This window comes from Ursus maritimus, unplaced genomic scaffold (assembly GCF_017311325.1).
Source record: "Ursus maritimus isolate PB19 unplaced genomic scaffold, ASM1731132v1 scaffold_1, whole genome shotgun sequence".
Lineage (NCBI taxonomy): Eukaryota > Metazoa > Chordata > Mammalia > Carnivora > Ursidae > Ursus > Ursus maritimus.
Window position 1 is genome coordinate 23,259,603 of NW_024423343.1, and position 16,391 is coordinate 23,275,993.

The 16,391-nt window shown below is 36.8% G+C and overlaps 1 long non-coding RNA gene across 2 annotated transcripts in view; it reads right to left on the bottom strand.

The window, feature by feature from the left end:
- Nucleotides 1-4,255: 4,255 nt before the first annotated feature.
- The window catches only part of LOC121105049, a 40,150-nt gene continuing 28,014 nt past the window's right edge, over nt 4,256-16,391 (bottom strand). For both annotated transcript variants that reach the window (XR_005837494.1, XR_005837493.1), the window contains one exon: nt 4,256-4,429. This is a non-coding gene — a long non-coding RNA (uncharacterized LOC121105049). The remainder of the gene's footprint in view (nt 4,430-16,391) is intronic.

The window sequence follows — 16,391 nt, forward strand, 5'->3', positions numbered from 1 at the left end:
TTTTCATCCCTTCTCCCAACACACATCACGGTGATGATGGTTGATGATGGTTCCGAATTTCAGAGTATATCTGAATCAAGGCTCATTTCTATTCTGTGCCTAACAGATTTGTGTTGTGGTTATGTTACAGGGCTCTAAATTCAGTCCAGTTTGAACTCAACTCTGCCATTTGCTATTTAAATAACCTTAGAGATCTCATTTCATCTTTGTGTGTTTATGTGTGTATTCCAATAAAACTTCTTAATGAACATTGAAATTTCAATTTCACATAATTTGCACATGTGTTATGAAATACTATTCTTCTGACCTTTTTCAACTATTAAAAATAATTAAAATATTTTTAACTCGACATTCTGTACAAAAAAAGGCAAAGGGACAGAACTGGCTCGTGGGCTGAAGTTTGCCAACCCCTGCTCCCATTGTATCTTCTTTAAAACAACAGCATTATCGATATACAAATCACCTACTTTACAATTCACCCATTTAAAGTATACAATCCAAGGTTTTTAAATACATTCACAGAGTTATGCAGGTCTCATAATCTAATCTTAGGACATCTTCCTCACTCTCAAAAGAAATCCAGTAGCAATCACTTCCATTACTCCCCTGAACCTTCCCAATCCCCGCAGCCCTAAACAACAAGTACCTACTTTCTGTCTCAATAAGTTTACCTATTCTTTTATATACATGAGGTCCTATAACATGTGACCTTTTGTGCCTGACTTCTTTCACTTACATAACATTTTCATGTTTTACCCAGTTAATAGTATGATCAGTACTTCATTTATTTTTATTCGTGAATAATTCTGTATCTTGTTGATTTTCTGTCTAGTTGTTCTACCCTTTATTGAAAGTGGACTATTGAAGCTCTTAACTATTATTGTTGAATTTTCTATTTCTTCCTTTAATTCCATCAGTTTTTTCTGCATGTATTCTAGAGCTCTGCTGTTGGATACATATATGTTTACAATTGTTGTATCTTCTTAGGAAACTGACCCTTTTGTCATTAAATGACCCGTTTTTATGTCTAGCAATATATTTTGCTTTAAAGTCTATTCTGTCTGATACTACTATAGCCGTTTCAGCTCTTTTATATGGTTGCGGTTTGCATTGCATATATCTTTTCTATTCTTTTACCTTCAACCTATCTTTTTATTTTTAATTCCAAATAGTATCTCCTGTAGATAGCATATGGTTTGATTTTGTTTTTCTGTTAAATATAATTTTACTATTTCTTATTTTTACTGGATTGTTTAATACATTCACATTTAATGTTGTTATTGATATGGTTAAATTTATATCTGTCATTTTGTTTTTTTACTTTCTATATGTCTCGTGTCTTTTTTGTGCCTATATTCCTCCTTCATTACCTTATTTTACAGCCAGTGGACATTTTCCACTGGAATATTTTTATTTCTTTAATGATATGTTTAATGATATATGTATGTTATTTTCTTAGCAGTTGTATCAGGGCCTACAAAGTGTATCTTATCAGAATCTACTTCAGATTTATACTGACTTAATTTCAATGAAATCTAGAAATCCCACTGCTATGTGGATTAGTTCTCCCTCCACTTTTTTTGTGCTATTACTGTTACACATATTAAGTCTATTCATGTTATAAATCCAACAATATATTATTTTAATTATTATTTTATATACCCTATAGAGAAACTTAGAGAAGAAAGAAACCTAGTATATAATTACAGAGTTTGTAATTTTAACTTTCTTATTTATTTTTTGGGGTTCTCTTCATTTTTTTCTACCAAATTTACATTATCATCTATTGTCATTTCCTCTCTCTGATATAGCTTTGTTTACACCCTTCTCCTTTATGCCATTATTATCAAATACATTTCTGTGTTATAGACCCCAAAATATAATTATATTCATATTGTATTTTGCAATTCCTTTTAAAATCATAGAAGAGGTAAAAGGAAAAGAAATATGCAATTATATTCTCTTTCATAATTACCTACGTACTTACTGTATGAGATTCCTACAGATGCTGGAATAAATTACGATGAACTTCACGGCTAAAAGCAATGCAAATTTATTCTCTCATCAGTTTTAATGGACTAATGTCAAGATGAGAGTAGGGCTGGTTGCTTTTGGAGGCTCCAGGAAAGAATTCATTTCTTGCTTCTTCCAGCTTCTAGAGGCTGCTCGTATTCCTTGAGCTGTGGATCCAGCACTCCAGTCTCTTCTTCTGTTATACATCATCTTTCCTATCACCCTGTCTGATCTTCTTGCTTCCTTCTTATGAAGACCATTGTGACTACATTTGGTTCCATCTGGACAATCCGGGAGAAACTTGTCATCACAAGACCTTTCATTTAATCACATTAATGTCCTTTTGCCATATAAGGTAACATTATTAGGTTCCAGAGACTGGGGTGTGGACATCTTTGTGGGGACCATTATTCAGCTCACCATGATCTGCCACCTGGTCCCCAAAGATTCAAGTATATTTCACATGCAAAATACATTCACCTCATTCCAAAATCCCCCAAAGTCTCAACCCATTATAGCATCAACTCAAAGTCCAAAATATCATCTAAATATTACTAGCTCAAAAGTCCCAAATCTAATCATCTAAATCACTTGAATCAGGTATGATTAAGATGTTCAGTATGATCCATTCTGGGGCAAAATTCTTCTCCATGTCTGGACTTATGAATCTAAAAAACAGGAGGAGGAGTTATCTGCTCCCAAAATACAATGGTGGGACAGGCATAGGATAATAGTTATTGTCATTTCCATTCAAAAAAAGGTGAAAGTTGAAGAAAGAAAGGAGTAACCAAATGGAAGAAAGAAAGGAGTCACCTCTCCCAAGCAATTGAGATTGATTTTTCCTGAGTATGTGCAGCCTACATTATGTGCACAACCTTTTTGACTCCCGTAGTTGAGTGTGATCCCAGGAAGGCTTTTTTTGGCTGTCTCTTTCACTGGTTCTGGCTCGTGAACTTCTGACTACTCTGCAATTTTGTTTGTATCAGAACTACCAGCCTCCTCTTAATTGCTCTCCACCAGGATCACCGTTCTGCATGACAACACCCTTAGGTATGGATTTCTCCACTTTCTGTTGCAAATAAGAACCATCCCTGTAGGTAAAATTGCTGCTCTTCCTCTTCAAGGCCTGCCTTACCCCTTGGGCAGAATCCCTATGCCACTGCACCAGAGCTGGGGTTGGGAGTCGGCTTTTCTAGGAGTGATACTTCTACTCTACAAGTGGTCACAGGGGCAAGTGATGACTGCCCCAGCTCTTCTTGGCTTGACTCTCTCAATATGGAACTTCAACTCCATGAGTGAGCTGGGAGAAGGGAAGGGAGGAAGGGGGAAGTTTATAATCAGGGCCTCAATATTCTCAATCTTTCGTAGCTGGAGCAGAGCTTCTACTTTAAAAATGGGGGCTGGGTGGGGAGGGAAGTCCTCTCAGCCATGCCTATTTCTACAATAAGGCTCTGGGAGAAATAAGAACTTCTGGCAGCCAGCTCCTCATGGTAAGATATATAGCTCCGGACAGGGAGCTCCCATCTTAGATACACACGCTGGCATAGAACTTCCACAACACTAAGCCGAATAATGGAGTGGGTCATGGTTCAAATGTTACAGAATCTCATTGTTCTTAATGAGATTTAGTAGCATTTAAGAATAAATGCTTTCCCATTTGCTGTATGCTCTTAGGACAATTTCCAGAAGGTTAAACAAATGTTTTTCATAAGGTACACGAGTTATTTGTTTATTTGCTTGAGAGAGAGTTCTTGTCATTCTGGAAGTCCTGCTCCCTAACCTCTTTAAGCCTCATGTCCCCCATCTGTAACATGAAGATGATGATGATAGTTGTATGAGGATTACACATTGATGTGTTTTCAGTAGCTGGGAGATACTAAACACCAAAAATAAGGTTACTTAGAACTAGAAAAATATGCAGTTATATTCTTCCATTTTAAACAATTATATTTTCCTAAGGTCCCTTAGTTAACATAAAAGTAGCAGCAATGCATTACAGAGCAGAAAAAAAATTAGGGGATAGGATCCTCTCAAGCTATGGAATACTCCATATAGGTAGATACTCAAGTTTTAATTTCAGCTCTGTCATGGACCTCTAATGAAATTTTCGATAGTCTATTCTACTGCACAAACATTGCTTCATTATTTAGTCTTGTTCTTTATTTTCACAGTTTACAAAATGATTGGATATGGAACCTGCCCTAATGAAGAAACAGCTTTCTCAAGGAACAGTACTCTTTTCTTCATGTGAAATGTAAATAGAAAAGGTAGTCTTGAAACACCGTCTTGTCAGGAAACAGCAGTCCGTTGAATATATGCATGAACACTTGTGACATGAAGACAAAGTGTTCTACAACAAGGAGGGCTCCATCTCTCTTCTTGGAATGCTGAAACTCTGCTTGACCCTGGAACAAACCTGAATGGAAAAAAATCAGTTATGTAAAAAAAAAAAAAAAGATTAGCATTGTAGCTTCTGGTGACTCACTTAGCCCTTGGACTTGCCCAAACTGGTTCTGGCTGTTCCTTTTTCTGCATTCGCCAGCCAGGAGATTACCTAAAGTAAGCTGGTCTTGATTTCTAATATTGACTAAATCTGTTGCTTTTTTAGTTATGTAGATGGATTTGTACTCATTCATCTGTAATTTCGTCCAAGAATAAATTCTATGTATTCGTAAGTCATAAAGCCTGGAGTAGGGGGAGTTAGAAACACTGCATTAGAACCTCATCACATCAGTTTTATAAGGCCTATCTCAAATTAAAACAACTTTCATAATGTTTCTGAGCACTTAAAACCTCCATACATTGAAAAATACATGTCCATTTTACTATGTTTGATGCCTGTAATTCCATTAAAGCAAAATTTATCTCATTTTAAACCACTGGTTCTTATTTATATGCAAATAATCTTAGAGGAGTTGTTGTATTAACCTATGATGAGTTATGAACCACTTTATTGTTTTATTTTCAACTGTGCAATTCTTTGAGATAAGTCTTTGGTAAATGGAAGAAGAGACTGAAAGCAAAATAAATTATCTGAGAATGGCTGTCAATGGACTAGTCTTTGAACACTGGAAAAATGGCATCATGAAAGATTATATACACCCCAAAAGGAAAAGCAGAATCTCCCGCACACACACAAAATTCAATCACTTCCCAGTTGTCCCTAGGCCAATATAGAATCCCAACTACACTACATTAAAGTTGTATTTGAAGATATACCAAAAGACAGCACTAATGTGTGCGTCCAAAAAGCCTGTCTGATAGTTTGTCAGGGGCAATGAGGCAGTGCCATATAAAGAGAATCTGACAGTTCTTCATAGCTTCAAAACAAGCATAAATCAAATGAACAACATAAAAGAATCTAGAATAAGATATAGGGTTATTTTTCAACTGTACCTTCATATAAATGACAAATATACATCATTAATTTATTCTAGTTATATCCCCGTTTTCATTCTTAGTACTGGTTATTTGTTTTCTTTGAGTTCTTAATAAATTTTGCCAGTCTCAATTAGTTTTTATGTTGTAAAGCTCTTTTTTATTGTTTATATTTTATTTCATCAATCTGTACATTTGCTTATTATTCTCTACTGTCTTGCTTTTATTCTGTTGTTCTTACTCTAACTCCCTAAATTTAATGATCCCCTCACTATTTTTTCCATCTTTTGTGTTTTCCTTAGGTATTTATACAAAGAACTAAAACTGTCTCTCTAAGAACTCCTATAACTGGGTCTAACAAATATCTAATACAATGTATTCACTGAAATCTAGTTCTAAGTGTCATAATTTACATTTTTAATTATTTTTGGACCTGCAACTGCTTAGAATTTTAAGTTTTTAGTTTGCTGAGAGAGGACTATGAGCTTCCTTTCCTTATTTATTTTATAAATTAATTGCATTTTGATCTGAAAGTACAATCTACATGATATTAATTTCTTGTTATTTATACTGATTTCTTCTGAACCAAATTGTGGATTATTCTTATAATCAATATGTAATTGATAAGACTGTATTCTCTTTTTGTTTTTCGAGTCTATAATTGACCAATAGTTCAGGTTTCTAAATTTGTTATTCAAATTTTATCATTACCACTTTTTACTTAGCTTGAATTTATTGACTTTTGAGCAAGATGTTAAAATTATCCAATTATGGGGCTCCTGAGTGGCTCGGTCGGTTAAGATTTCCGCTCAGGTCATGATTTCAGGGTCATGAGACAGAGCCCTACGTGTCTCCATGTTGGGCATGGATCCTGCTTAAGATTCTCTCTCCCTCTCCCTCTGTCTCTACCCACCCCCTCCCCCCATTTGTGTGCATGCTTTCTCTCCCTAAAAAAAGAAAAAATGATTATTCAATTATGTTGTAGATATGCCAATTTCTTCTTATAATTCTATCCATTTTTACTTTACATACTTGAGGCAGTGTTGTTATACTATATGCCTATGCCTAGAGATTCAGAAATGTTTTGTCTTTCTGGTGAATTGAAATTTTATAATTAAATACATATCCTATCAACAATAATAAATTTTCTTAAGGTCTATTTCCTCTGTATTAATATACCTATGCCAGATTAATTTTGGTAATTATCTTGTGATTTTTCTTCTATCTCTATGCATCAGTCATGTTTTAAATGAATGTTTTGTGCAATCCCATTTAATTTATTTTTTAAAGATTTAATTAATTTATTTATTTGACAGAGAGAGAGAGAGCACAAGCAGGGGGAGCGGCAGGCAGAGGGGGAGGGAGAAGCAGGTTACCTGCTGAACATAGAGCCCAACATGGGGCTCCATCCAGACCCTGGCATCATGACCTGAGCTAAAAGCAGATGCTTAACCGACTGAGCCACTCTTGTGCAATCACATTTTAAATGAATCCCTTATAAACAACTTTAGTTCGGTTTTCAAAAAAAATCTAGCCTTAAAAGCTTTTTTAACTTGCTAGTTTTACTAGTATACATTATGATGATTATATCCAGTGTATTTTGATTTGTTTCTACCATATTATTATACTAAATTATATTACTGTATGTACTATGTTTCCATTTACCATACATTTTTTTTCTTCCTTTTTCCATCCTTACTGCCTTCTACAGAGTGGATGATTTCACTTTCTCTCTGTTTTCCCTTAACTTGTTTAGAAGTGTACATATTCTATTTCTATATGTTTAATGATTATCCTTATTATATAAATACTTAATTGATTAACAAAATTTAAAAGTAATCATTATACAGAGGGGACCAATTAAATAATTTATTTTACTTCAAACGATAGATTATAATAAATGTTTTTTATTTTTAAAAAAGCACCCCAATATGTACTGATACAGAACAATCTCCAATTATACAGTTTAATAAGAAAAAGAAAGGAACAGTTATGTAGTAATGTGTTACTATTTTTGCATACAGAGGCACACATGCAAATGAATCAATGTACAAAATATCTCTGGGAGTGTACCTAAGAAGCTAGTAACAGTGGTTGCCTCTAGGGAAAGGAAATAGGCCTGCATATGGTGTAAATGTGGGAAGGAAAATAATTTTCACTGAATACCTTTGCACATTTGAATTTTGCACAACATATATATTATTTTCAGAAAGAGCAATAATAATTTGAAATAGATTAACCAGTACTCCTTCTCCCAAACAATTCAAGAGACTTAGAATGTTTTAAACTCAATCTTCCCTGCTTCTACATCCTTATTAGTAGCTTAAATATCAGTTAAGCATTCCTGCTTAACCAATAACCACAAAATCCCAGGAACATTCAACAATAAGCAACCATTTCTCATTCATGTGTCTGGCTCACGTGGGTATCACTGAACTAGGCTGGACTTGGCTGGACTAAACTTTGGGTCCAAACTATGTATTAGTCCAGATCTTCTTCAGATGTCTCTCATCTTCCTCAAACCAGTGGCTACGTGGAGCACATCTTCACATTGCTAAACGCAAGAAGGCAAGAGCAGGAGCAGCAGGAGTGCACATTTCAGGCCTTTTCTCCTATTACATATGTTAGCATTCCATTAACCAAAGCAAGTTACAAGTCCAAGCCCAACATCAATGAGATGGAGAAGTATATTCTTCCCATGCATGTGAAGAATAGAGTGAGTGAATATTTGCTGAACAATAATCAAATCTAACACATCAGTTCTTCTTCTCTCTGAAAAACCCCCCAAAAAGCATTCATCTTTTTATAATTCTTAGTATTTGATTTGACTTGCTTAAGTCTTTACCTATTATTTCTTTGCCCAAAATGTTTACTCGAATTTCGTTCTTTTTTACTTAGTTCAGTTTCTCTCTTAGTACATAGTTCATTTAGCCAAGGTTCTTGAGTAGTAAACTTTCATTGTCTTTGTTTAGAAATGTATTTTAAATGATATCTTAGCTAACTCTAGAGCAGAAATGCCTGGAACTTAGGCTCAACAATTAAGTATTGAGTATTTTACAACATTAAAATATAATGTGGATTCACAGCCCTGTCAAATATTTGGTATGAAACTTAGAATTTAATTGGGAATGAAATGGACCTTAGAACACAGAATGAGCACATCTAGGTATGCTCAAATATGAGGACTTGGAGCTGCCAAATCTCCCTGAACTTGCCTTGCCCTCAGAGCCAGTCATTCCCCTGTTGTCCGAGAAGACCAGCATTTCCTTGCCTGAGGATCCTCTAGTAACCTCACTAGTGGTCTAGTCTCAACATCTTCCAAAAGACTTCATTGCCTCCAGACCCATAACCACAATCAAATCCAAGCATGCCTCAGGGGAAGGCACAAAGTCTGACCATACCTAGTGAACTGTGAGATTTTGCTCATTTATATTGACAAATTTCTGAAGAATATGAATTCTGACAATGTTAGGTCAAGTGGGATGGAAGAAACATTGGCTCTGACCAAAGTTATCAATATGATGTGCTTGTCAGAAATTTTGAGTTTAGGGGCACCTGGGTGGCTCAGTTGGTTAAGCGTCTGCCTTTGGTTTGGATCATGATCCCAGGGTCCTGGGGTCCAGTCCCACATAGGGCTCTCTGTTCAGCGGGGAGTCTGCTTCTCCCTCTCCCTCTGCCTGCCACTCCCCTGCTTGTGCTTACTCTCTGTCAAGTGAATGAATAAATAAAACTAAAAAAAAAAGAAAGAAAGAAAGAAAGAAAGAAAGAAAGAAAGAAAGAAATTCCAATTTTAATGTATAAGCTTCAATAGCTGAATCTAAAAGTTAGCTTGTTTGCTTAACTTAAACCTGCTCTTGGTGATGGATTATGACTGAGGGTGAAATTCCAGAATTTCCCTTGCATAATGTAGAGAAAATGATCCAGAAACATGGGAATGTCAGAGTGTATACATCATATGTGTCCTACACATCTGCTTTCCCATCATGTCCCTCAGAAGGGCCCAGAGTATATCCCCTCCTTCAAGACATTGAGCAATGCATGAGAGGAGGCCGCCAACATTCTTGAATAACACCACAAAATCTGACCTGTGTAGGCCAGGGAAGATAGTGAGAAGTACCATCACTGAAATGTACTTTCTGATTTCGGAGGGTATGATGGGATCTTGAAGTGCCAAAGCTAAGTAGATACAATTACCTAGGAGACAGAGATACAGATTGGCTAAATCTCTTATTTGCAATGTGTATTCTATTTGGAGATATCTGAGAGTTTTTGTAAACAAAAAAGTATTCTCCATGACCCCTTCACCATATATATTCACACACACATATACATGTGCACAAAAAAGTCTGATGCTAGTTCTTAAGATAACATTCTTGTCACTATTATGAATGTGAAAAATACTTTGGGGGAAATATCAGGACAATTTGGTGACTTGTAGTAAGATCTTAAGAAGGATCCTTTCTTTTGCCTGGAACTGGTTACTAAGACCTGAGTTTCAGGAAAAAGAAGCCTTGAGTAAGCTCACTCGAAATAAAGTAGCAAATAGTTGAGTAAATATTAGGAGCTACATACCCATTTTGGATACAAGAGGCATCTGAATCAGCAACCTCCCCCTCCCCCACTATAATCTCAGCTACAATCTGCCCTATTGTCTATATAGAGAGAAAATACAGAAAGAGTAAATGCTCAGGTTTTTCTTTACCCTTCCCACCCCCACCTCCACCCCTTGAGTGGAAGAAGACAATGTGATGGGACGGGTGCTTCCGTTCCCAAAGACTAATAAGAGAGGAACTCCAAGAAAATCACTCATGAACAAGTGAAAGTGTCTCCAGAATTGGAGGGTGGCAGTCCAGCCGATGCATTTGTTGTTTCGTTGAGCCTACCACAGCCAAGAAAAATGTAATTGGAAAACGACAATCAGACAAAGACAAGAAGGTAATGTAGCATCCAACTCTTCTATTGTTTATCATTGGAGGGCTCCCTAAGTTTCCTATGATCCAAGAAACACAGCTGTAAGGTTTGCTCCATCTTGCAGGTACCTAAGAAGGGAAAACTTGACAAGAAGGGGGAAGATTAGCAGAGAGCAGCCATGGAGGATAATCACAAGGGCTGAAGGGTTCTGGAAAAGGAAAACCCTGAGCAATATTGGTGCAGGAGCTCCAGGAAATGGAATCTTTTCCAAATGTCGTTAAGGATGGAAAAGTTTTTACTAGTGACAGAAAGCACTAATTAAAAAAAATAAATAAATAAAACCTTTTTGTGTTTGTGTACTATTGAGTTCAAAAGGTTCAACTAATAGATTATAAATCCATAAGATTTATGCTGAAAGAGGACAAATCAAGGAAGAAATAATGAAGACTCTGAGGTTTCAACTTCAGGCCACTTGGAAGATGATGACTTTTCTAACCAAGGGAAAGGGGAAGAGGGGACAGTGAGAGGGACTGGAATAACTGATGGGTTGGACGTTGGAATTCCACGGAGTGCTGGGATTTCCAAATGGAAATATCGAGAAGGTAACAAGAAGTCCATGAAAGAAGGTAAAAAAGGAGGTCAAGGAGTACAGATATGACAGTGGTTCACAAAGAGATAATCACCAAACGTATGAAAAGGAATAAATTTTCCACGGTAGATGTGCATTAATGATACACGTACATCTCTCTAAATCATTATGCAGGCTTCCTTTGGTCTCCCTCAGGTCACAAACAGAAAATTTAAATATTTAAGTATTGCATTAAAGTAACAATGGAAAAATCAAAACAGAACGGCCTGTGCCTTTTAATTATTCTTACTCCTTCATTGATGAAACCCTAAGTTCCTACATTTGATGATAGCCATTATATTTATAATAAAGTCCCTTCTATCTTTTATGAAAAGGACATTATTTTCAAGAAAGCCAAACTTTGTTGAAAGATCCTGTCACTTAATAACTCCAGCTTTGCTATTTAAACAGCCTGGATTTGTCCTTAATGACCAGACAAGTGTCTGTCACTGTAAAATTAGGCAAGTCAAACTTTTAACTTTTGGAAAGTTACAGTTAACTTTCTGAGAACCGTTCTTCACAGGAATGGGAAGACAAAAGTATAAGGGCCTAATTTCCTAGACATATAATCTTTCTCAACCAAAAATATACGCTATATTTTTTTTCCTATAAATTTGTCTGATATCACTTGAACTTCATTCATAAAAATTAAAAATTAGACTGTTCATTTGAAACAGTAAAGGTGTGTGATGTCCTGGATGTTCGTGGTGTTTAATAAAGCATACCCTCATATGAATAAAGAAGAAAAAAAACCACCTTTCTTCTGAAAGCAAGGGTGTTTTCCCCCCCGTGGCACATTATGACACTTGGCAGCTCATTATCACACTTCACAGAGTCTCGTGTCAGCATGTCAGATTTCTCTAAATTTTGACAGAATTAAAGTAGTGCCGTTTGATATAATTGATATTGTACAGTTAATCAGGCAGTGGCTCCATAACACAGTAACATTCTCAAAAGGCTTAATTACTGAACTGTGAAGATTTACTGCCATCTGGAAGTTCCTTTCCAAAGTTCTGTTCCTGAATTTTATGTAGGGTTCACAAAAATAACTTGGTCCATTTAGAAATCATGCCCTCGATTTGAAGATTAAAATTGTTATTTTTGGAATCTCATTTGGCCTAGAGATCATAGAAACCTTATGAAAAATAAAGGAGCAATGGCAAATGAGAATGGAGGAAATAAAAGTGGGAGCTCTGGAAATTATTTTCTTTATGTCATGTTTAAAAGGACAGACTCTGGAGCCAGATGGCCGGAGTTCAAACCCCAATTCCACCACTTACTCAGCATGTGACCTTGGGCAAGTTATTTCAACTCTTTGTGCCTCAGTTTCTTTGTCTGTAAAATGAGGCTCCTAATAGCACTTACATTATGGGGTAAGAGTAAGGATGAAATGTAATAACATTTGAAAAGTGCTTGGAACTATTCGTGGCGTGTTGTAAGAGCAATATAAGTGCTTGCTGTTTTTGTTATTACCAAGATTTTAAAATTACTTTGTCCTCAGGATTGTGCTCATCCTAAGAGACAAATATACCATTTGAAAAGATTCTTCTGGCTAGTAAACTTCCTACACCTAAAAAGTCATAAGATAAATACAAAGTAGCACCGTCACTGCTCAGGAATCCGATAGCCAGGACCCCTACTTTTGAGTAAAAGGTTGAACTGGGTTTTCTCAATTTCATCCTGGCCTAAGAATCTATGATTCTATAAAATCAATGGTAACAAGTGCTATGGACTGAATTGTGTCTCACCAAAATTTTTGTGTTGAAGTTACAACCCCCCAACTTGATAGTATTTGGCGGTGAGGACTTTAAGAGGCAATTAGGTTTAGATGAAGTCATGAGGGTGGGGAGGAGATCAATGCTGTTATAAGAAGACACCAGAGAGCTTGCGTCCCCTGTCTCTTCACTATTTGAGAACACGAGAAGGAAGACACCTGCAAGCCAGGAAGAAAGCCCCCTCACTAAGGGACTAATTGAATGGCACCTTGATCTTGGACATCTGTGAGACATAAATTCCTACTGTTTAAGCTGACTAATACAACCAGTAAAGTGACTGATAAATTTCAGAAAAGAGACTTTTAACCAGAAGAAACATTAATTCATAATTCTCTATCTTGCTGATGCAGAAGAAGGTGCTATGAAGAATAAGAGCAAGAGTGAAAAGGGAAAGAAGAAAGAGAAGGAGAAGAATTATTGTTGTTGTGGAAATTCTGTCTTAGTAGGAAGTTAGAAATAATTTCTGGAGAGAAAGCGAGGTCTTCTGTAGCCTGAGTAGAACCCTAGGAGGATATAGCAAAATACATAGGAAAAAAGAAATAATAAAGAAGTACATTAGTCATTCCAAAGAATGAGAAAATTATTGATTTAGACAAAACAGAATTGATTTTATAAAATCAGGGCGTACATTACTGATATAATCAGCTATTTCAATTTCATATTTATTTTGTATATTTTGGGGCACCTGGGTGGCTCAGTCAGTTACACATCTGCCTTCAGCTCAAATCATGATCTCAGGGTCTTGGGATCAAGCCCCACATCAGCCTCCCTGCTCAGTGGGGAGTCTGCTTCTCCCTCTCCCTCTGCCCCTCCTTCCTGCTCCTACTCTCTCTGGCTCTCTCTCTCTCAAATGAATAAATTTTATTTTATTTTTTTAAATATTTTATTTATTTATTCAAATGAATAAATTTTAAAAAAACTTTATTGTGAAAATTTTAATATCATCATATATCCTTCTATTAATTTAATTTTTGTTAGGGATCTACAGTGTTTCACTGAAGGGACATACCACAATTTATTGAATAAATCCTGAATTGATAGTAATTTATCAACTGTTTTCCCTTGTTTAATGATGTGATAAATATTCTAATGATCATAGTATTGGACACCTCTTAAGCACTTCTTCAGATCCTTTCATTCTTACCTGTTTTTATCCCAGACACTTCTGTGACAACCATTTCTGTACAAGGTCTGACCAGATAGCATCTTTCCTCAGGCACCTGTGATGGGCCTCTTGGCTCCCATCCCAAGAATTCTCCATTGACTCAAAGGCTTGGGATTCCAAGAAACCTCCTGGTGCCCATGCCGTATGGGATGAAATTTTGATCAAAAGGAAGGAACCTGGTGGATATAGGCTTATTACCTTTCTATCCCAGGATGGACAGACCTGATAAAAATTTTATAAAGTTGCTCAGATCATCCTACAAGATTTAGCAACCAGCTGTCTGTAGTGATTTTTCTCTTTCTCTTCTTTGCGTCCCTGGGCAAACTTCTCCAAATAAAGCATGTATACATAAGTCTTTGTTTTTGGTTATGCTCTCTGGGGGAAACAAATCAAGAAAGATGATATTAGGAATTACCTTAGAATCAGATCATCACAACACGATTTTGGAGCTGGATTACTCAATGGTCAGACACTAATGAGGATCCCCTCCCCCCCTCCCCCCCCCCACACATACACACTGATGTCATCCTAATGACTAAGGCTTTCTCCTTTGGTTGATTGAGATGAGGTATAGTTAGAAGGTGAGACATTTGAATGGTATGAAGGTAATTATAACTACAATTATAATTGTAAGGATTGTGGTATAGGCTAGCTTTTGTTCACTGTATTAGAAATCTTGAAAAAAGAAAATGAAGTCTCATAATAGCCAATTGTCAACTCCAGCAAACTGTGAAACTCAGAGATCCTCTATGGCAGCTCTGAAGGAAAGGAGAATCTCATCTCTTCCAGTTACAGTGCCCACTTGGCTGAAAATCAGGCTTCAGATACAATTGTAAAGGTGGCAGAGTTTAAATGAGATTATAAGGCAGCATCTGTACAGAACTTATATATTAGAGTTGGGGCCCTGATAGGGAAATGCTTGGAGCTTGGAACTGAAATGAGAACATTTGGATGGAGAAGCCTAAGAATCATACACTCTCACATTCTCAACTTGATATTTTGCTGAGGCAGCACCTTTGCCGGGAGAGAGGACTCTTCCCTTGCATGGAGAATCTACGCTGATCTCATCTGAGTCTGGTACCTTGCAAGATGGTGCGAGACCTGCCACTGAAATGCTTCTTGGCCCCCAAGTTGGTAACCACGGTCAAATTGCAGAGTGACCACCATGTATATAGTTCCTGCTCTTAGGAGAAATAGCTTAAACACCAAGAACTTGCAGAACCTGGATAATATATATTAGCAGGATTTAGGAGAACTCGTAACATGGTTCTTCGGAATAAACAATGAAGGTGTTGGAATAAAAATACAGATTGCAGGAAATTTTTTGACATAGGGGTAGTATCCACAACCTATAAGTCAGGATTTAGTGTCTTACCAGGAATATCTGGAACTGGTCCTAATACTTTCCTGGGACAGATTCTTGAAACTTGCACTAAAGCAAATGAGATGATAGACTTTTCTTGGAATGGTATTAAGAAAGTGGTTAAAAAGTTCATGGAGATGGGAAGGCAAAATGGATTCATGATGTGAATCCAGAGAATGCATATGACAGAATATATTTCTCCCAAATGGCCACATCATTATCTCCTACCCCACATTTTATCCTAGGAGCTTGCCACTCTCCCATCAAAGGGTGGTAGTTTGAATCTGGGCAGGTTTGTGACTGCTTCCATGAATAGAATGCAGTAGAATTTCATTACAAGTTTTCTGAGGTTACGTCAGTAGTTGCTGTACTATAAATGAGAGCCCACTAGTTGGACCCGGTGGATGAGGAGCTGATTCCCTAAAGAGACCCATGGCTGTCAAAGTTTGAACAATAAAACCCACAAAAATCCAGGAGCTGGTCACATCTATAAAGTTTGGAGGGCCCATTGATTTGGGGCATGTTAGGGTATCCTCTTTAAGACATGAGCATGTGAACCAGACACCCTATATGAACCACTCTGTTTCACCAATACCTCCTTATCATCTCCAACCTGTGACTTCAAGGGGGTAAAAGGTCTTGTCTATAGAGCAACTGATGCAGGAGGAAAGTAATTTGGCCTGGTTCACAGATGGGTCAGCACAATACTTTGATGTTAAGTAAAAATGGACTCATGCTGTATTATAGCACCACTCAGGATGACCTAAATGACACTAGTGCAGGGAAATTCTCCCAATGGGAAGATAGTGAGCAGTATACTTAGTGGTTCAATTCAAATAGAAAAAATGTGACCCAGGGTAAGGATATAGAGAGCCCTAGGCAGTGGCAAATGGCTAGGCTGAGGTTTCAGTGATCTAAAAACAAGTTTAGAAAATTGATGACAAGTACATCTGTGAAAAAGGCCTATGCACTGGGCACAAAGAATGAAGATTTGTATCTGACATCAGCGTCCACCAGAGCACATCCACCACAAAGAATATAAGACTTATCTTGTGAATATCAACTTCACTCTGTCCTTCACTATACTAGTGCTAGGAATGCAGCGGCTATTGTGGAGAGGTAGAGACTAGACATGGCCTTTCTTTAATCAATACTGTC